Below are 22,016 nucleotides of genomic sequence, written 5' to 3'. Positions count from 1 at the left end.
ATAAATATTTACCATTAGACAAAATCAGAGAACTTCATTGGAATAAGAAATCTACATCACCGACTACTTAATATTTTATATATTATACAGTATATGGAATTTTAAGTTAACAACTTCCTGAAAATTCCATGGATTCTTCCCATTCTACAGAACAAAAATTTGCAGTGCAGTGTTAATTGCTATTTCGTGAAACTACTCACTTGGACCACTGCTATATGGCTATTGGAAGCCAATTGCTATGGATCAGAGAAATTCCATGTACACACTGGAAAGCTTGCATTGTTCCAGGCAACACCAATCTTGATAGGCAAAATTGTTGAGTCAGCATATTGAACCTTGGATGGCTCAACCTTGAGAACAATTTCTCAGAAAAGTTATCAGCTTTAGTGAAAAGGCGTAGTTATTTACAATTTCAGATATGGGGACTTCAGTACAAACATTCTGTAATGAAAAATGGCTTGCACAACTTCAGCTTTTATAGTATGTTTAAATTGCTCAATGACAACAGTTGCATAATAATAGCAGCTTCTTTTTATGCTATGTAATTAAAAAGATATATTAATTATCTTCAGAACTGTTGTCATGATAATGTGACTTGTGCCTGCTGTTTTAAACACAAGGAAAGATGCAGACTAAAGAAAGCTTCCATAGGACATCTGACATCTGGGCCTGAATTTCACGCTTGGTGTGTACGCCAAGTTGGTGGGCCTGGAAGCGGACACGAAATGTGCTTCTGTCTGTGATTGGCCCCCGAACGCAATTTCACACTGGCTGGCCAATTAACAGCCAGCCAGCGTGAAACGCACACTGAGAAAGCCTCAGCACTGCCAACGGGGGTGGGAAGAGAGCAGGCTCCGACATAAGTGAGGGTGCGGATGGGCTCTTCTAGCGAGCTCCCTGAAGGCAGACAACTGCTGTGGAGCTGCCTCAGGGAGCTGCAAACCTGTACAGATTAAATGTCAAGAAAAATATGCAAACTGTGTCTATACGACACATTCAAGCACCTGACAGCAGAACTCAAAAAACATCAGTCTCTAGATATCATGTTTTACTATATTTCACTCTGGACATTTCATCCCGCTCTTGGGTGAGGGTGCGTTAAAAATGGGCTGCCCGCCTGCTTGTTTTGCCTGTATGACAAGCATGGAATCAACACGGGTAAGATCTTGGATCATATATGTTAATGGCCTTAATTGGCTCTTTAATTGTTGGTGGGTGCAGCTCCGACTTCCGTGTGCACCTGCCGACCTCAATATTGCTCATGTGCAATTACTCAGGGTGCACGCCTGGCATCATTTTGTACAATTTCACGTGCTTTTGGGTTGGGCGCATCAATCAATGTAAGATTCTGGCCCTGGTATTGCCAGTGACCAATTTCTGGAAGGTCCCAATGTGGAATATAATTCAGGCATGCATCCTACTTGGGAATTTCACACCTAAGGATGTCAAGAACCATTTCAAAGGGATCTACTGAAATGTCCTAGGCATAGCATTTACATTTCTATCAGACTACCTCTCCAGCGGAGACACAAAGTCTGCTAGAACAATAGCTACGTGGAAATATTCCTATCTCATTGAGGTGGATAATGACTCGTTCAGGAGGTTAATGATTGTTACATTATGTACTCACCCCCTAACCATGAAACAAAAGCACCATCAGTTCAGACATCAGATAAACAAATCCCTTCTGAAATCATTATGGGGGGAGAGAGGACATGTGACTAAAGTAACCATTTTGAAATCTCTGTAATACAAGCTCTAAGGACAGAAGTGGAGTAATCTGGAAAAGCTGCCAGTGGACCAGTAAGGAGAATCCTTCTCTCCCTCCCAAGTTAAGACACTATGTTTTACAGTTTAAAAATCCAGCACAGAGACGATGGATTTTCCATCACAAGACATCTTAGGTGCAGAACTCATTGACTTCTGGAGAGATGAATTATGGATTAAAAAGAAATTGTCTCTGGCAATTGCAGTTACATGAGCTTCAACTGAATTCCTGGAATCTAAAGGGTTTGGAAAAATCTCTGCCACAGCCACAGTGATGCAGCCAAGGACAGTGAATTCTCAATTTCTTTATCTTTCAGCACTCAACCTCAATTTGACTAAGAAAGTAACCACCTACAATATAACTTGTAAATTTTCCATACTAGTGTGTGTGTGTGTGTGAATGTGGGTTGTGAAAGTTCGAAAAGTGCAGGTTTACCTATTTAATCATTTTTGCTATCTTTACCAGGGTGGGTTTTTAATTCAGTGAAAACTGACTCCTTTTTTAAACCTCAAGAAAGCCTGTCAAACTCTTTTCTTTGCAATCAGTATGTAAATTATGAAACATAGATGTTGAGTAAAATACCTTCATCTTCTAAATGCATCCTACTTGGGAATTTCACACCTAAGGATGTCAAGAACCATTTCAAAGGGATCTATTGAAATGTCCTAGGCATAGCATTTACATTTCTATCAGACTACCTCTCCAGCGGAGACACAAAGTCTGCTAGAACAATGGCTACGTGGAAATATATCTTCCTATCTCATTGAGGTGGATAATGACTCGTTCAGGAGGTTAATGACTATGACATTACGTACTCACTCCCTAACCATGAAACAAAAGCACCATCAGTTCAGACATCAGATAAACAAACCCCTTCTGAAATCATTATGGGGAGAGAGAGGACATGTGACTAAAGTAACCATTTTGAAATCTCTGTAATACAAGCTCTAAGGACAGAATTGGAGTAGTCTGGAAAAGCTGCCAATGGACCGCTAAGGAGAATCCTTCTCTCCCTCCCAAGTTAAAACACTATGTTTTACAGTTTAAAAATCCAGCACAAAGACAGTGGATTTTCCATCACAAGACATCTTAGGTGCAGAACTCATTGACTTCTGGAAGAGATGAATTATGGATTAAAAAGAAATTGTCTCTGGCAATTGCTGTTACATGAGCTTCAACTGAATTCCTGGAATCTAAAGGGTTTGGAAAAATCTCTGCCACAGCCACAGTGATGCAGCCAAGGACTCAAACAGTGAACTCTCAATTTCTTTATCTTTCAGCATTGAACCTCAATTTGACTAAGAAAGTAACCATCTACAATATAACTTGTAAATTTTGCATACTTGTTTGTGTGTGTGTGAATGTGGGTTGTGAAAGTTCGAAAAGTGCAGGTTTACCTATTTAATCATTCTTGCTATCTTTACTGGGGTGGGTTTTTAATTCAGTGAAAACTGACTCCTTTTTAAACCTCAAGAAAGCCTGTCATACTCTTTTCTTTGCAATCAGTACGTAAATTATGAAACATAGATGTTGAGTAAAATACCTTCATCTTCACAATTCACAACAAACCATGTTAGTCAGATTTGGGGTGGCAAGATAGGGAAGTCTTATTTTCCCCCTTCTCATGTGGCTGTAACAGAAATTTGGGTGCTAAAGTCTGAAATTGAATCCTCAGACAACAGGAGCAATTTGAACCCACAGACTGATGAAAGAAATGGAGTGGAGAACCAAATTAAACCCTAGACATAAATTTAAAGAGTCCAGTCCAGGCTTTCTTAGGTACAGTACTACAATACTACCAAAAGTACCCACAAAAGACAGCACTTCTTTCTAGAACAGATGGAAATTACTTTTGAGACTTTAAAGCTTCTGTCCATCAAGGAGTTAAAAAATGTAGCAAAGGAATTGGAATTTGCGTTTTGTCCAAAAGCCAGGAAATGTGAAATGTTACCTACCACCTGTGGCCAGAGAATTAGGTTGCAAACCTGAGACAGGAAAGGGAGGGAGAAGAAAGAGTCAGAGAGGAAGCTTTCCAAAGAAGAGTGAGAAAGGCATATAAGAGTACGTGAACTGCGTAGCGAGGTACAGTTAGCTGAGGCAGGCTGCAGAATAGTACTCCTGAAAAGTCAGGGACAGTCCAGAGTCATTTGGACTCGAAATGTTAACTGTGTTTTTCTCCGCAGATGCTGTCAGACCTGCTGAGTTTTTCCAGGTATTTTTGTTTTTGTTTCAGATTTCCAGCATCTGCAGTATTTTGCTTTTATTATAATAGAAATGTAAATAAATGCTATGCCTAGGGCATTTCGGTAGATCCCTTTGAAATCGCTTTTGACATCCTCAGGTATGAAATTCCAGAGAAGGATGCATGTTTGAATTATGTTCCACACTGGAACTTTCCAGAAACTAATCACTGGCAATACCAGATGCCAGGTGACTTGAGGCAGCCATCTTTCACCAGTGTCTTTCCTTGTCTTTAAAAAGTCCTTTTTAAATAGTTCAATGTATGTTTGGTCAGCTGGCGAAATTATAGATTAATATCGCGCAGACACAAGTCACAATTTTAATGACACTGTAAAGATTGTTTGAAATTGAGTCTGAACAGTCATCTGCATGTTTGGCTACCAGTCTTGTTCAGCATCACTGTGCAGGCATGCTAGTTCTATATTTAATCACTTAACTGGAGAAAATTTGTGTGTTAGAATTTAGCTTTTCATCACTGTTTTCTGTCATTAAATATGTCTGGGGAATAAAGAAGTGGAGGTAAAGGGATAGATTAACAGTCACATAATAAATGTTGCATGTCATCAAAACCAAAACAAGTCAAATAAAACATTATGAAGCAGAGAAAATTGAATTTTAAGATATGTGAAAAGTTTATCACAGTTTAAGTAAAATTCAAATTTTGGGCCTGCTTGTACATCAAACATGAAGGGAAAACTAACAAAAGTGTTTTTAATTTGAATCTTATGCTGAAGTATCAACTTGGCTTACTGATATCATTATCACCTCTGAGTTAGTTTATCAGTTTAAGCCCCTCTCCAGGCTGACAATTCAGTGTAGGACTGAAGGTGTGCTATACTGTTGGAAGTGCTACTCCTTTGATCCTGGTTTGCTGGTTAGGTGGACATTAAAGATCTTGTCACGCAATTTTAAACAAAGAGTCTGGAATTCTTGTGGGTGTTGGCCAACTTCCTTCCATAAATGAACATCACCAAAATAGAAAAAAACACTCATCACTTCACTGTGGTCATTCGTGCTTTGAAATATTTTTAAAGAGATATGATAAACTACCACAAAGATGAAAGCCTTTCTTTAAGCAAAAAAAAAAACAGTTAGAGCTATGAATGCAATGCACATAAATCAAAGTCAAGCATTCTTGCCCATCATTCATCCAACCAAAGCCTGAAGGGCATTAGTCTTTCAATGAGCACAACAGAGCTGAGTGAAAATTATTTTGTGTCATGAAAGTACTACAATCAATCACAAACTAATTTTACATGGTTGAAATGCTGTGGCCACAAGAGGTCAGAGGTTCCTTATTCTGTGGCAAGTAACTCACCTCCTGACTTCTAAAAGGCACAAGTCAGAGTTTAATGGAATAATCTTCACTTGCCTACGTGAGTGCAGACCCAACAGAGCACAAGGAGCTCCACATCACCCAATAAAGTTGAGAATAAAGCACTCAACTTGATCGGCAGCCCATCCACAACCTTAAACATTCACTTCCAACAACATACCCACAACCTCTATGACCTGGAAAAACAAGGGCAGCAGGCATGTGGGAACACTGCCATCTGCAAGTTCTCCTCCAAGGCACACACCATCCTCACTTGGAATTATATCGCCCGTTAAAATCCTGGAACTCTATGTCTAACAGCACTGTGGGTATATCTACAAGACATGGACTGCAGCCATTCATGGCAGCTCACCATCACTTTCTCAAGGGCAACTAGGAATGGGCAATAAATAATGGCCTTGCCAGTGATAGCCACATCCAGTGAAATGAGCGTTTGGGAGGGGGGCATGGAGAAGAGAAGGACATTGACAATATTGGTAGAATAGCGATGTTAGTGTGGGATGCCAACACAACCAAAGCAGAATTAGATAGACAAGACTGAATATTAGAACCTTTGAAAAAAAAATAGCAAATCAGAGGCCATCGTTATGGTATATTCTTCTTTTACTTCAATTCTTACACGTATTGACACCCACTGGCCAGCCCTCCTGCATCCACAATGACTTCCTTAGATTGACATCACAATGGTTTTGTATCCGCGGTGATGTCACTAGATTATTGGTATAGCTTCCCACACCCATTTCGGGTTAGGCGGGGCTTAGGGCGAAGGGACATTGGGACTGGGATGGAAATTGTTAGCATTGTGAATTGTGCGAGATCTCAGCCGACATCGGCACACTTACCTGCAGAAACCCTTTATTTAGTATGCAATCAATGCCCAAAGCGCACCATCACATTAGTCTGCCATTGCACAGCGGAGTGTATGTAAGGTGTCATGGAAATATTAAGAATGTAATTCGAATTTCGCAGTGAGGGGATTGTTAGTGTTGTGCATTGAACTGACATCTGCGCAGTTCGCTCTGCAGAAACCGCTATTGCCATTGCCGGTGCCACTGGACATGTCTGTTTTTTTTTAAGCAAACAGAAAAGCACAACGAGGTATAAAGACAGAACGAAGTGGCCCACTAAACGTCCAAAAAATATCGGGGCTTTGTTAATTCACTAATTGATGCCAACTGTTGAAATACGATATAAGAATTGGCAGATTTAAAGGGGCGAAATAAGATGTATTTATTTATTCTTGTCGGTTAAGATCAACTGATGAAATTGTTGTAATTGTCACACAATAATTCTCAATATAAAAAATTGTGTCAGATTCGCCTTGAAGATAGAAACTTTAAACCTCCCCCTCCCCCGTTCTGGGAATTGACCTTCTCAAATTCAATCAGCCAAGGATTTATTCGCAGATCAACAAATATCTTTATCAGTAAGCCCTTCAGCCGGACAAAAGTAAACAGCTGAGATCGGGTTAGAATTAGAATCGTTTTAAATGTCCTCAGCTAGAGTTTCACTGAAACAAAGACAGACATAAATAAAAACAAGTTTTAATTCAACAAAAGCCGCCCCCCCCAACACCTCCCCGCTTCTTCCTGCGCTCCACGGAGCAGGGTCTCACTTACTTACCCGTATTCAAAGGAAGAGCCCGTGTGAGATCGCGGCGATTGGATAGAGATAAAATAAATACAATGACATTAAAGGTTGTCCCGACTGCTGAAGCCCAGGCAAGCCACTCACACCAAGTGCCTGATAAAATGTTACAATGATGTTTCCAGGAAGCAGGTATCTAGGAAACTGCGAATTCAATGGGAGGGGTTTCCTTTGTGACGCTACCAAGAATATAACCAATAGAGATCACGGCAACTCGACTTTAAGAGAGGGGCTGGTGAAGATGGAGCTCGTGGGATTTGAGCACCCTTTTCCGCTGCCGGTTGAGCTCAGGAACCCCCGCTGGGGAGCTCGTATTTGTTACTTACAACCCTGTCAATCTTCCAGTTTGACATATCACTTAAAACAAAGCAGCTTGTGTTTTGCAATCTGCCTTGCTCCTGACCTTGACAAACATACAGAATTCTTGGCGTTTTTACATTATCCGCGTGGGTGCTTCTCAAAAGCATTCAGAACTACATCCCCACAGCTCTGTTCTTCTCTCGGCCTCAAATGCTTACCTAGTGTTTCAAAGAAGCAATACCATCTGCTTCAATTGTTCACTGTGGCAAAGAACGCTGTGCTGTTAAAAGAAGTCAGCGAGATTAACCTCCCTCGATAGAGATGCTATCCATTCCTCCTGGATCTTCTGCTCCTGGATAAATTGGTGAAACGGGCATACACATGACATAACAGAAAGAATTGTGAATGATTCATTCTGATAGTAAGAATAAGGAGAGGCAATACAAACTATATGGTAACATTTTAAAGGGGATACAGGAACAGAGAAGGCCTCACTTTAAGTCTTTGAAGGAGGCAGGATAAATTGAGAAAGGCTGGCAAAAAGGCACATGGAATCATTGACTTTATAAATTGAGGCAAGAGAGCTATGCTAAACACTCCAGTGCAGTTCTGAGGGAGCATTGCACTGTCTTTCGGATGAGACATTAAACCATTTGCCTGTTCAAATGGATGTAAAAGACTCCGTGATATTTTAAAGACGAGCAGGGGAGTTACCTCCAGTATCCTGGTCAAGACTTTTCCCTTAATCAACATCACAGAAAACAGATTATCTGATCAATATTATATTGTTGTTGTGGGAGTTTGCTGAGTGCAAATTAACTGCTGTGTTTCCTACATTACACAATGACTACACTTCCAAAAGTACTTCAGGTATCTGGTGGTCATGAAAAGTGCTATCTAATTGTGAGCCTTTCTTTCTAATCATTTATAAAACACTGATTAAAATCCAGCCAGAATATGGTCTTCAGTTCTGGGCACCACATGTTAGGAATGATGCCAAGGCCTGAAGGAATGTGTAGATGTGATTTATCAGAATTGTACCAGACACAAAAGACTTCAGTGATATGAAGAGACTAGAGAAACAGGGGTTATCTCCTTGGAGCAGAGGTTAATAGGAGATTTGATAGAGGTGTTCAAAGTCATGGACTGTTGATAAGGTAACTAAAGAGAAACCATTGGGAGAAGAGTCAGAAGCCAGAAGACAGAGTTTTAGGATAATTAGGAGAAGAACCAGAGGTGACATGATGAAAAATAATATGCAGTGATTGAGAAATGATCTGGAACGATTTACCTGAAAGGATGGTGGAAGCAGATTCACTCATAATTTTTAAAAAGGCATGGGGAAAGATCACTGTAGTGAGACTAATTGGATAGATTTTCAGAGATCCAGTACCAATTGGCTGAATGGCCCCCTTCATTGCTGTATTGTTATATGATTCCATGGACTAGATGCCTTAAATCTCACTTCCCTGGAATTCAGAGAAAGTTGTTCATCCAATTAGCTGCATCTGGTATCTTAACTTCCCCAATCTTTCTGTCTTTCGGTCAGAGATTCAGTTTTGGTTTTCTGGAGGCATCCTTCTACATATGCAACACAGTTTCTACCACAAAGACTACAAGAATTATTAAAAGGATTGGAACTAAACTAAGAACTGAGACTGAGAACTAAAAACTGAAACTTCAGTGGCAAAACCATCATGCATATATCCTGGTGGATGACGAGTAGCTTGGAGGAGAATTTGCTGGTGATGGTGTTCCCATGTGTCTGTTGCCTTTATCCTTTGAGGTGGTACAGACCATGGGTTTGGAAGGTGCTATTGAAAGAGGCTTGGCAAGTTGCTGTAATGAATCTTGTATTTAGGACACTGTACCATATACTGCCACTGTGCATCGGTGATGGAGGGAGCGAATGTTTAAAGTGGTGGATGGGGTGCGCATCAAATAGGCTGCTTTAATTTTCTTGGAGGTACCAAGCTTCTTGAGTGCTGTTGAAGCCCCATTCAACCTGACAACTGGAGAGTATTTCATTACACTCCTGACTCGTGCTATGTAGATGGTGGACAGCTTTTGGGGAGTCAGGAGTTGAGTCACTCACTGGCAGAATTCCCAGCCTCTGACCTGCTCTTATAGCCACAGTATTTATATGGCTGGTCCAGTTCAGTTTCTGCTCAATGGTAAACCCGAGGATGTTGATAGTGGGGGATTCAGCGATGGTAATGATATTGAATTTCGAGGGGAGATGGTTAGATTCTCTCTTGTTGGAGTTGGTCATTGCCTGGCATTTGTGAGGTGTGAATGTTACTTGCCATTTAACAGCCTATGCCTGAATGTTGTCCAGGACTTGCTGCATATGGACACAGACTCTCCAGTATCTGACGAGACGTGAATGGTACTTAACACTGTGCAATCATCAGTGAACACCTCCACTTCTGACCTATGGATGGACGGAAGGTCATTGATGAAGCAGGTGGAAATGGTTGGGCCTAGGGCACTATCCTGATGAACTCCTGTAGTGATGTCCTGGGACTGAGATGATTCACTTCCAAAAACCACAAGCATCTTCCTCTGGATAATTCAATAATGTGTGCCAGCTATTCAGTCAATGAACAAAGGAATTTAGGACTTTGGAGCAGGAGTAGGTCCTTTGTGCCTGCTCTGTCATTTGATAAGATCATGGCTGATCTGGTGTGAACTCCACTTTCTTGTCTGTCTCCCATAACCCTTAACACTCTTGTCTATCAAAAATCTATCGAACTCAGCATTGAATAAATTCAATGACCCAGGCTCCACTACTTTCTGAGGAAGAGAATTCCACGTACTAACGACCCTTTGAGAGAAAAAAATTCTCCTCATCTTCATCTTAAAAGGGAGACCTCTTATTCTTGAACAGTGACTCCTTGTTTTAGACTCCCCCACAAGCGGAAACATCCTCCCGATATCCACCCTATCAAGTTCCCTCAGGACCTTATATGTTTCCTGGAACTCCCTTTCTAACAGCACTGTGGGTGTACCTACACCACAGAGACTGTAGCGATTCAAGGAGGCAGCTCACCACCACCTTTTCAAGATCAATTAGAGATGGGCAATAAATGCTGAACCAGCCAGCGACGCCCACATCCCATTAGTGAAATTTTTAAAAATTCTCATTCTTCTAAACTCTAATGGGTATAGACCCAACCTGTTCAGCCTTTCTTAATAACATCAGCCCTTCATCCCAATTCTCTGAATTGTTTCTATTTGGCAAACCAAGCAGTCCATCCATACATCCAATTTTACAAAGACAGATAAAATATTTTTGATTTATTTATGGTGCAACATATAAAATATGGGGTGGAATTTTTTTCCCTGCCCTCCCTCGCTGGTGGGAATTTGCAGTCCTACTGAAGTCAATGGACTTTTGAACAGCTCATCATATTTTCCAGCCCTGCCCCCACCGCGCTGAAGCTGTAATATTCCGCCCATGGACATCGTGTGTTTTTTTTATAACTTTGCTGCCCAAGAACCACAAAACTGAGTATTTTTCCATTTTTGTCTCCCAGGGTCAACATCAAAAACATAATGGCTGGATAAATATCTGTTTAGGCACAAACTTGAAGGATGGATAACTATAGACTGAGATCATCAAATACTTCAATGCACCACAACAGTTTCTGCGAATTTTTGTTTTCGTAGAGGGTGTTGCTGCCAGGGACAGCTATCCAGAGTTGGAAAACAGAGACTTGGTTTAGGTTTAATAGTCTGTAATCTTGCTTGATTACCTTTCAAGAGTGCAGCACATTTATGCAGAATTTCTTTTAGGTGACTGAAGAGATGGAGCTGGAATTAGTGGCAATAGATTATGCACTGTTTGAGAGTAGGATAAAATGCTGTTTTATAACTTCATGGTTTCTCATTTCTAAACACATTTATATCATTGATCAGCAAATGGTAATGCTCTCTTCCAATAGTGCATGTTAAGCCCAATCGCAGAAGAGGTGATCCAATTTGCTAATAACTCACAACAAATTCACATTATGGTTAACTCAGAAGGCTAGTTCATTCACATTCAAAATTAGGGGAGAAGTGTTCATAACGTCCCACTCCACTACCACACACACACACACATACACACACACAAAGTAAGGGGGATAGAAAAAAGGAAAGTTTTACAACTATGGATAGTAACAATAAAAGAACCACAGAAATGAATATTAGTTCACGTAATTATCAGAGTCCAGAGTCAGAGTCCAGTGAGTAGATTTTTTTTTTGTAGGAGCTTGAATTCAGCTGGCTGAAGACCGGAGTTGAAGAGTTGTCTTTATAAAAACAAAAAACTGCGGATGCTGGAAATCCAAAACAGAAACTGGAAAAACTCAGCAGGTCTGACAGCATTGGCGGAGAAGAAAAGAGTTGACGTTTCGAGCCCTCATGACCCTTCAACAGAACTGAGTGAATCTTAGGAAAGGGGTGAAATATAAGCTGGTTTAAGGTGGGGGGGTGGGGGGGGTGGGAGGGGGGGGGAGAGAAGTGGAGGGGGGTGGTGTGGCTGTAGGGACAAGCAAGCAGTGATAGGAGCAGAGATGTCACAGACAAAAAAGATGTCACAGACAAAAGAACACAGAGGTGTTGAAGGTGGTGATATTATCTAAACGAATGTGCTAATTAAGAATGGATGGTAGGGCACTCAAGGTACAGCTCTAGTGGGGGTGGGGTGGAAAGACTAGCAGGGCATAAAAGATTTAAAAATAATGGAAATAGGTGGGAAAAGAAAAATCTATATAAACTATTGGAAATAACAAAAGGAAGGGGGAAGAAACAGAAAGGGGGTGGGGATGGAGGAGGGAGTTCAAGATCTAAAGTTGTTGAATTCAATATTCAGTCTGGAAGGCTGTAAAGTGCCTAGTCGGAAGAAGAGATGCTGTTCCTCCAGTTTGCGTTGGGCTTCACTGGAATAATGCAGCAAGCCAAGGACAGACATATGGGCAAGAGAGCAGGATGGAGTGTTAAAATGGCAAGCGACAGGGAGGTTTGGGTCATTCATGCGGACAGACCGCAGGTGTTCTGCAAAGCAGTCACCCAGTTTACGTTTGGTTTCTCCAATGTAGAGGAGACTGCATTGGAAACAACAAATACAGTAGACTAAGTTGGGGGAAATGCAAGTGAAATGCTGCTTCACTTGAAAGGAATGTTTGGGCCCTTGGACGGTGAGGAGAGAGGAAGTGAAGGGGCAAGTGTTTTGCGTGGGCATGAGGAGGTGCCATAGGTCGGGGTTGAGGAGTAGGGGGTGATGGAGGAGTGGACCAGGGTGTCCCGGAGGGAACGATCCCTATGGAATGCTGCCGGGTGGGTGAAGGGAAGATGTGTTTGGTGGTAGCATCATGCTGGAGTTGGTGGAAATGGCGGAGGATGATCCTTTGAATGCGGAGGCTGGTGGGGTGATAAGTGAGGACAAGGGGGACCCTATCATTTTTCTGGGAGGGAGGAGAAGGTGTGAGGGCGGATGCGTGGGAGATGGGCCGGACAATGTTGAGGGCTCTGTCAATGACCTTGGGTGGAAAACCTCAGTTAAGGAAGAAGGAGGACATGTCAGAGGAACCGTTTTTGAAGGTAGCATCATTAGAACAGATGCGACGGAGGCGAAGGAACTGAGAGAATGGGAGGAGTCCTTACAGGAAGCGGGGTGTGAGGAGCTGTAGTTGAGGGAGCTGTGGGAGTCGGTAGGCTTTTAATGGATATTGGTGGACAGTCTATCACCGAGATTGAGACAGAAAGGTCAAGGAAGGGAAGGATAGTGTCAGAGATGGACCATGTGAAAATGATGGAGGGGTGGAGATTGGAAGCAAAATTAATAAATTTTTCCAAGTCCCGACCGAGCATGAAGCAGCACCGAAGTAATCATCGATGTACCGGAGAAAGAGTTGTGGAAGGGGGCCGGAGTAGGACTGGAACAAGGAATGTTCCACATACCCCATAAAGAGACAGGCTTAGCTGGGGCCCATGTGGGTACCCATAGCCACACCTTTTATTTGGAGGAATTGAGAGGAGTTGAAGGAGAAATTGTTCAGTGTGAGAACAAGTTCAGCCAGAGGGAGGAGAGTAGTGGTGGATGGGGATTGTTCGAGCCTCTGTTTGAGGAAGAAGCTAACGGCCCTCAGACCATCCTGGTGGGGGATGGAGGTGTAGAGGGATTGGATGTCCACGGTGAAGCGGAAGCAGTTGGGGCCAGGGAACTGGAAATTGTTGATGTGACATAAGGTGTCAGAGGAATCACGGATATAGGTGGGAAGGGACTGGACAAGGGGAGAGAGAAGGGAGTCAAGATAACGAGAAATGAGTTCTGTGGGGCAGGAGCAGGCTGACACGATCGGTCTACCAGGACAGTTCTGTTTGTGGATTTTGGGTAGGAGGTAGAAGCGGGCCGTCCGAGGTTGGGCGACTATCAGGTTGGAAGCTGTGGGAGGAAACTCTCCAGAGGAGATGAGGTCAGTGACAGTCCTGGAAACAATGGCTTGATGTTCAGTGGTGGGGTCATGGTCCAGGGAGAGGTAGGAGGAAGTGTCTGCGAGTTGACGCTCAGCCTTGGCAAGGTAGAGGTCAGTGCTCCAGACAACAACAGCACCACTCTTGTCAGCAGGTTTGATGACAATGTTGGGGTTGGACCTGAGAAAATGGAGTGCAGTAAGTTCACAGAGAGACAGATTAGAATGGGTGAGAGGAGCAGAGAAATTGAGATGACTCATTTCACGCCGACAGTTCTCAATGAAAAGATCAAGAGAAGGTAAGAATCCAGAGGGAGGGGTCCAGGTGGAAGGACAGTATTGGAGGTGGGTAAAAGGATCCGTTGAACGGGGAGAGGACTCCTGCCCAAAGAAGTGAGCCCGGAGACGAAGACGGCGGAAGAAGAGTTCAGCATCGTGCCAAGCCCGAAATTCATCGAGATGAGGGCGTAAGGGTATGAAACAAGTCCTTTGCTGAGCACTGAACGTTCAGTGTCAGAGAGGGGAAGGTCAGGGGGTATAGTGAATACACGGCTGGGGTTGGGATTGGAAAATGGGGTGGGGACGGAGGAACAGGCAGGGGTGGAGGGTCTTAGATGGGTGTTGGTGTCGATGAGTTGCTGGAGCTTGCATTCCTTAGCACTTGAGAGAAAGAGATAAAGTTTCTTGTTGAGGCGTCGGATGAGACGAAGAATAAAATGAAAATGGGGGCACGCGCAGCTTTGAAAAAGGGTACAGCGGTGCAACTGGAGGGAGAGGTCGAGTGTGTTCATATGGCGGCGCTTGGCACTGAGAGTGGACCTCAGAATGTGACGGGAACAGCAGTCCGAGAAACGTTTTATGTCCCAGAGATACCTGTAATCCTGGGTGGGTTCGAAACAAGAGGGATGGAATTTCAGTTGAAATCCACATGGGGTAAGTCGGAGACGGAGACAGATACAAGGCTGGGGCTGGGATTGGCAGATGGGGTGGGGACAGAGGGACAGGCAGGGGTGGAGGGTCCTAGAAGGTTGTTGTTTTCAATGAGTTGTTGGAGGTTGCGTTCCTTAGCACTTGAGAGAAAGAGAAAAAGTTTCTTGTTGAGGCGTCAGATGGGATGAAGAATAAAATGAAACTGGGAGCACGCGCAGCTTTGAAAAAGGGTACGGCGGTGCTGCTGGAGGGAGAGGTTGAGTGTATTCATATAGCTGCGCATGGCACTGAATGTGGATCTCAGAATGTGATGGGAACAGCAGTCCAAGAAACGTTTTATGTCCCGGAGATACCTGTAATCCTGGGTAGGTTCAAAACAAGAGGGATGGAATTTCAGTTTAAATCCATGTTGTCTTTATAGTTGCTGCTGATATCACAAAATGAAATTGGTAACCAGAGTCAGGTCTGCAGGTGATGATAGGAAATCTTCCAGCAGAAACAGGCTTTGAGGAGCAGGCTATTGTTCAGCCTAGAGTGCTGCTTCTTGGTGTTCACTGGTTGGTTGTTAAACAGCGGACTGAGGATTTCTAGTTCTCAAAGGAATATAGAGATTTCAAAATGGTTACTCGAGTCATGTGATCTTCTTTCTCTACAATTTCAAAAGGGATGTTTATCTGGTGTCTGGAACTAGCTTTTATTTCAGGCTTTTCAAAGAGTTATCATCCATACTGGGGTCTTGTGTCAGGAAACCATTGTCTAGGCAGACCCTCTGACTCTGCTTGAGAGGTAAGCTTATTAAGATGCAAATGACTTCCATTGTTCTGTCAATGATCTCCTTTTGAAATGGACTGGACAGTCCGACATGTGAAATGAGTCTGTTAATGGGATTAACAAGTTTTGATCAGCGAGTCCCCTGGTTTCATGATTATATTATTCTTAAAATTGGGTCTGAGATTCCATGATGATGAGAAGAGGATTCTTTTGTTCTTGTAACTCCTGTTGGTACCTTCCAGAACAAAGGGCCAATCCTGTGGTCATGTGACCATTATCAGCCATCTCTTTTTGGTTCAGCAGAAAGTCCATTTTTAAAATAGCAAAAAACAATAATGTTTTGATATATACAGTTTTGGATTTCTTTTCGTGTCTTACAGACCCAGTACATGGTAATAATCTTAAGAAAAGTGCACTTTTATATTGAGTCTCAGACGTTTCAAAGCCTTTAATGTACGATGTTATGCAGCAAACCACACCAGCCACTTGTGCATAACAATATCCCACAAATAGCAACAAAATGAAAATCAGCCAATCTCTTATCTTCCCAGTATTGAAGGTTGAGTGAGGAATCTTTCCAATTGTCCAATTGGTATTGAAAGGTCTTGATGCTTTTTTCAGATGGTGTCGGGAATCATTAATGCCATTTGAACTATTGGAACAGGTAGATGAGACTTTGTTAATACCTCCTCCAACAATAATGCAAGCCAGAGGAGTAGCCTAGATAATGTGGTCAGACTGTGATATGGTGTACCATTATAGTGGAAATGATTGAATCCTGCCAATGGCTAAGTGGTAAATTATTTCAAGCCAGTAATTATTTAGCCGAAAACAGCTATAGAAACAAAAACCGCAGATCTAAAATGTGGAACAAAAACAAAAATCGCTGGGAAAACTCAGCAGGTCTGACAGCTGTTTTCCAACAACTTTTGTTTTTGTTTCAGATTTCCAGCAGCCGCAGCATTTTGCTTTGATCTAAAATGTGAACCTGGTTCCATGTTTTTACTTCCTATTACATCAATAGCCAGTAATACAAGATCACACGTAGCTAGATGATTTTCATTCCAGGTCAGGAACTGTTTTCTATGTAAAGTTTGAAATGACTCATGCTTCTCTTGGCGCATTATGACATGTTTATGCTCAGTATTTCCCAGAAATGATTCTTAATTAAATGGGAACTCCAAAAATTCCTTTGCACCTAAGATATGTAACTTCCATCCACATACAAAGGCTCTGATATTTACAGGGTCATGGAGGAGGTCCCACGTACCTCAATTGCAGGTCCTATTAGCATATTAGGATCACCTCTTGCCCAGGAGGTCCTAGGCAACCTAGGCAATTTGGTGGCTTGGCCAGCAGGCAGAAGAGAACACTAGTGGCTGGAGGCTGCAGCTGGAGAACCTTCGGACCAGTCTCCAGTACTGGAAAGGGAACAATAGGTTCTGGGCCATGATCAGGGAGGCTGGTGGATTGGGGCAGAGGGAGGCCGAAGGGTTACTTGGGGGGCCTGGTTCGAGCAGATCTGCTTCTCCTGGCCCACAAGAAGTGGTAAAGAACAACTTGACCTTTGGGAGGCCTGTAGTACCCACTTCAGAGCAGTGTCAGGAATCCTACAGGTCGGGCCACCCTCCCACTTGCTGTGAAATTTAAATTGCAGCGCTGATGAAGTTATCAGTCTACAACTTTTATGTATTCATTAGGGCCCCACCTGCCGTTTGCAGGGGCCTCATCCATGGCCTGATATCTGCACTTCAAAAAAAAATTTCTTTTAAAATGTGGAATTTTTAATGAGAAAAATTTGACATTCTAGAAATGTAAAATTAGCTTTATAGAAGCAGTAAAGGGTTTAGCAATAATTATGAAGCTAGTACATTGTTAAAACCTCAGTTACACTTAATTCAAAAAGACTTGTTTTGAGTTCAAAGACGACAGTGCTTTCTCAGTGACAGTCTTTATTGAACTGATTGTAAGATGGCAGCTTACAAAACTTGCGTTATGGCAGAAGACACATGAGTACAGCAAGCCAGATAAGACATGTGGTACTGTTGCATTTCAAAAGCCAAACATCCCCCTTTTCATCATGAATTAAAGATCCAAGCACCCCCTTTTCCTAATGAACAGAAGACTCACTTGCATGCACAATCATGTGTAACTGTGAGTTACCCAAATTACCCACTGTTCTCGCACATTAACAACTGTTTGTTTGATTAGTCAGTCTCTGCACCTGCATTACATAGATAGCCTTTAAACTGTGCAGGTCTCTTAATGGTAAGCATGCGCGTTGTCATTGGCTATCTGTCTGGATGATGTCCTTGTCTGGAGATTGTCGTCCCGTAGCACTTGTTTCCATGGTAACTATTGTTGTTCCATTGCTGTCGTTGGGGACCTGTGGGATTGATGGAGGTTCTATACTCAGTATAGCTGGTGAGATCCCTTCTTGGTGACAAGCTGACTGCGGTGAAGGGACAGCTTCACTATTTGTTTGTATATGTTCACAGTTGCGCTGGTATATTTGGTCCTTCACTCCCGCTGTGTATAATCAAGGTGACAATTTCTCTAAACATGTCCAAAGTTTCCATGTGGGCTGACTCCTGTTGAGAGTGTTGAAGGTTTGTACCCTGGCTGGTTCTCCAATGGTCAGTTCTGGTAATGGTTTGGCAGTCTTGTCAAAATTAAATTTGGATTAATGTCATTTTTCTTTCATACCTGTTACTACTTCTGGTTTCAGTAGCATTTTTGCTATTGGAAGAGTAGTTTGTGTGCAACATGACATTAGTCTTTGGACTGGACTACTTTCTATGCCTTCAGTCAGTGTGTTTCTCTACTCAAGGATTGCCTTGTATATATCTGTTCAAGATTGGCTTGATTTCTCGATGATTCCTTTGGCGATTTTCACTGCCGCCTCAGCCTTTCCATTCAACTTGGGATAGTGCGGAGATGATGTGTAGAGTTGAATCTCTCAAACCTTTGTGAAACACCTGAATTCTTCACTCATGAACTGAGGGCCATTGTCACTCATCACAATGTCTACAAAGCCGTAATGACTGAAGTGTGCTTTCAGGCATTCTACTCGTGCGATATTTTGGTCGGTGGGCACATGTGGGAGTCAGCAGTGTGCCCACCGACAATTAACAGGCCTATTAAGGCCATTAGGAAATCTCATCCATGGGTGGGGTGAGGTTTCCAACAGCAATTAAAAATTAAATTAAAATTTTTACCTTTCATTTATAACATGCCCCTCCTGCTCATGTGACAGAATCAGATGAGGACATGTTTTTAACATTGCTAAGTTTTTTATTCCTGATTTTTTAAATCTTCGGCTCCCAGAGGCAGCTCAGGGCGCTTTCATTGCGTATGTGCACGAACCTCCGTGCTCGCCCTCTTCCCGCCCCGGCCCCAGCAGCGCTGAGCATTGCAGCGCGCATTTCACGCTGGCTGGCTGCTAATTGGCCAGCCAGCGTGAAATTGATGTTGGGGCCTGATTGCAGGCGGCGGCGGTTGGTTTCACGGCCACTCCTGGGCCTGGCCGCTGTGCCTGCCTGACAAGGGGAAAATCCTGCCCAATGTCTCCACCTGGGTTGATGACTTCCAGGTCATGTCAAGCTCCTGCTGCACGTTGAATTCTGGAAGATTTCACTTTTTGTTGCAGCATCCTCACCTTTCTTTATGGGAGCACTGCTCTCGACAGCATGTCTGCGACGTACGTCTGTTTTCCTTGCTTGTTTGTGACGTCCAGATGATATCTCTGTAAATGAAGCAACATTCTTTACAGATGCTTTGGAGCAGATATTAGTGGTTTGAGAAAAATGCTTTGAAGTGGCTTGTGGTTGGACTCCTCTGTTACTTTGTCGCTCCCAGGGAGTTATTGATGAAAATGCTCACAAGGGAAAATAATAGCCAGGCACTCTTTCTTGATCTGAATATAGTGTCATTCAGTTTTTGTTAGTGCCCTGGATGCAAATGCAGCTGGGAGTCCTTGCTGCATTAGGGTTGCTCCAATACCTGTCTCACCGGTGTCACACTGCAAGGTGACATCATCATTGACATCATAGTGCTTCAGTAATTGTGCTGTTGTCACTAGCTATTTGACTTTAGTGAACCCTGCTTCTTGTTCTGCCCCCAGTACCACTGCACCTCCTTGGCAGTGAGCTTACATAATGGTTCACACTCTGACGACAAATTGGACAAAAATTTTGTTGAATAGTTCATGAATCCAACAAACCATTGCACTGCTTTTCATATCTGTTGGACGCTGCATTGCTGTTACAGCTCCCACCTTGTCAGGATCCAGGCATAGACTTTTTGCTGTCAATACATGATCCATGTACTTGACTTCAGCATCTTCAATTGTAATTTTTGTCTTGTTCAGCTTCAGATTCACTATGGCTTCTGCCATTGTGTCTCCACATCCATAGACTAGTAGATCATCCACTATGGTTTCCACTCCGGGAAGATCACTGACCTTCTATGCTATCTCCTGGAGCTGTGCAAATGCCAAACGGCATGCACAACCATCTGTCTCTACTGAACGGCATTCAGAATGTCATTAGAAGGCTGCTGCTTTCATCCAGATTCACTTGCCAGTAACCATCCTACGCATCAAGGGTAGTAAAGATCTTTGCCTTGATAAGTTGCGGCAAAATTCCTTCGATGATTGGCATGGGGCAGTGAGATCTCTTCACCGCTTTATCCTTTGGGTCTAAGCATAATTGCAGCTTTCCAGGCTGTTTCACTTCAATCATGCTGCTAATCCAATCTGTAGGAGTTGTCACTTCCTTGTTCACCCCCTACTTCTCCAGTTCTTGTATCTTGTCTTTTAGGCTTGACTTGAGGGTGCTAGGAACTCTTCTCAGCAGTTACTGAATTGGTTTTACACTCTCATCCGCTTCTAGATGATATGCTCCAAGTAGGCATCCCAGCCTTGTAAACACATCTTTGTATTCCTCTAGGAACTGTTCGGCAGTCAATGGTTTTGTGTGCTATGACATGTTGTAAACCTCTGTTGGCACGTTCAGGGTTACCAGTCCAAGCTTTAGATTTGTTTCAGCTGAGATGAGTGGCTGTTGCATCCCATCAATCATCTGGAGTTCTAGATCTTCCTTCTTGCCATCGCATTGGGCTCTCAGACTAATTTGTCCTCTCTGTATGAGTATCGTGCAATCATACAGCCTCAAACTTATTTTGGTGGTTTCATTTTTGGATTGTGACTGCCCCTGTCCGCTCCCGCCGAGCCCACCCGCCATATGAAAAATTCTGCCCATAATGTAACAAATAGATTTTATAAGCTGACTATTTAATAGCAACCATGGACAAAGTAGGATAAAGGAAGATCTTTACAAGCATTCAGTTTACTGAACTTTTTTTTATTGTTTTTCAGATTTTATGCTGTTATGAACATTGGGTTCACCAGAATCAAATGGGAAGCATGAATTGTATATCACCAGTCATAAAATACTGCTCAACAAAGTGCAGTTTAATGCAACGAAATATATCAGTTTCATAATGTAATAGCACTACTGAACACCGATGGATGTCGAATTACATTATCACTGTGATTAAAGTGCAAGTTCTGTACATTGCCATAAATGGTAGGGTTTGCTCCACGAATCAAGTTTTACTTCCTACTACAAATTGAAAAATAATCTATTATATCAGAATGGGGAACATTTTGAATCATCACAAGATTAATTGGCAACAAGATTGAGAAATGAAAAATGTTGTAACACTTTGCACTACAATAAAGAAATTGCACATAACATTATTTCTTTTTACATTAAAAGACATAAGCGAAGTGCTGCCTAAAGATGCATTATTTTGTCTGCTGTACTTTTCTTTAAATACAGTGCATAACTTCTATGTAGTTTGTTTTGAAAAGCTGCTTTAAAAATTATAAAGATATAATGTCCCAACAAAAAGAATTTTTGAGTGCAACTAGCTCAAAAATATTGGGTGGAATCATCCCAGATTTGCACTAATTGCGGTAGCTGACAGGTAAAATGATGTTTTATCTATCGGCTGCAATGGCGGGTTTTCACGCTGTATTGTCCCATACTTGCCGCATTATTTATGCATTCCTGGAAAACATGCCATTTTGACTGCAGGTGGGCTCTCATTCAACCGCCAAGCCATCACCTCACCGCTTCATCAAGCCGGGCACCATACTTACAGTCCAGCCATGCATACACGTTTCAGTGCTTCCAGCCCACAACTACTGCAGGGAAGACTGCAATCTCCAGGTTTAGTGATGTGTCACTGGAATGACTTTTGGATGCCGTGGAGGCCCGCCGTGATGTCCTCTACCCCCGCTCTGGCTGCAGGATGGGCAGCGGCGTGACCAACCAGGCTTGGTAGGCGATGGCAGTGGTAATCAATGCCAATGCTGCACAGAAGAGGTTGGCCATCCAAAGCAGACTAGAGGATGAATGATCTCATCCATGCAGCCAGGGTATGCCAACCATCTCATCACTCTAAACTCACATGCTCAAGCCCAGCACATATTCACTGGCATCTCGCTCATTGCCAGTTCAAAGAACATCACCACCCATTCTCACACACATACCCTCAC

At 42.7% G+C, this 22,016-nt stretch overlaps 1 protein-coding gene and 1 long non-coding RNA gene across 3 annotated transcripts in view; one reads left to right on the top strand and one right to left on the bottom strand.

The window, feature by feature from the left end:
- LOC121294056 (phosphoethanolamine/phosphocholine phosphatase-like) overlaps positions 1-7,102 on the bottom strand; it is a 44,269-nt gene extending 37,167 nt beyond the window's left edge. Inside the window, exon 1 of the mRNA XM_041217595.1 lies at positions 6,969-7,102. The gene's annotated coding sequence lies outside the window, so the exon portion shown is untranslated. The remainder of the gene's footprint in view (positions 1-6,968) is intronic.
- The window catches only part of LOC121294059, a 71,142-nt gene extending 49,900 nt beyond the window's left edge, over positions 1-21,242 (top strand). For both annotated transcript variants that reach the window (XR_005946684.1, XR_005946685.1), the window contains one exon: positions 20,829-21,242. This is a non-coding gene — a long non-coding RNA (uncharacterized LOC121294059). The remainder of the gene's footprint in view (positions 1-20,828) is intronic.
- The last annotated feature ends 774 nt before the right edge of the window (positions 21,243-22,016 follow it).

Source organism: Carcharodon carcharias, chromosome 23 (genome assembly GCF_017639515.1).
Source record: "Carcharodon carcharias isolate sCarCar2 chromosome 23, sCarCar2.pri, whole genome shotgun sequence".
In the NCBI taxonomy this organism is placed as follows: domain Eukaryota; kingdom Metazoa; phylum Chordata; class Chondrichthyes; order Lamniformes; family Lamnidae; genus Carcharodon; species Carcharodon carcharias.
This window is presented reverse-complemented; position numbering and strand designations above follow the sequence as displayed.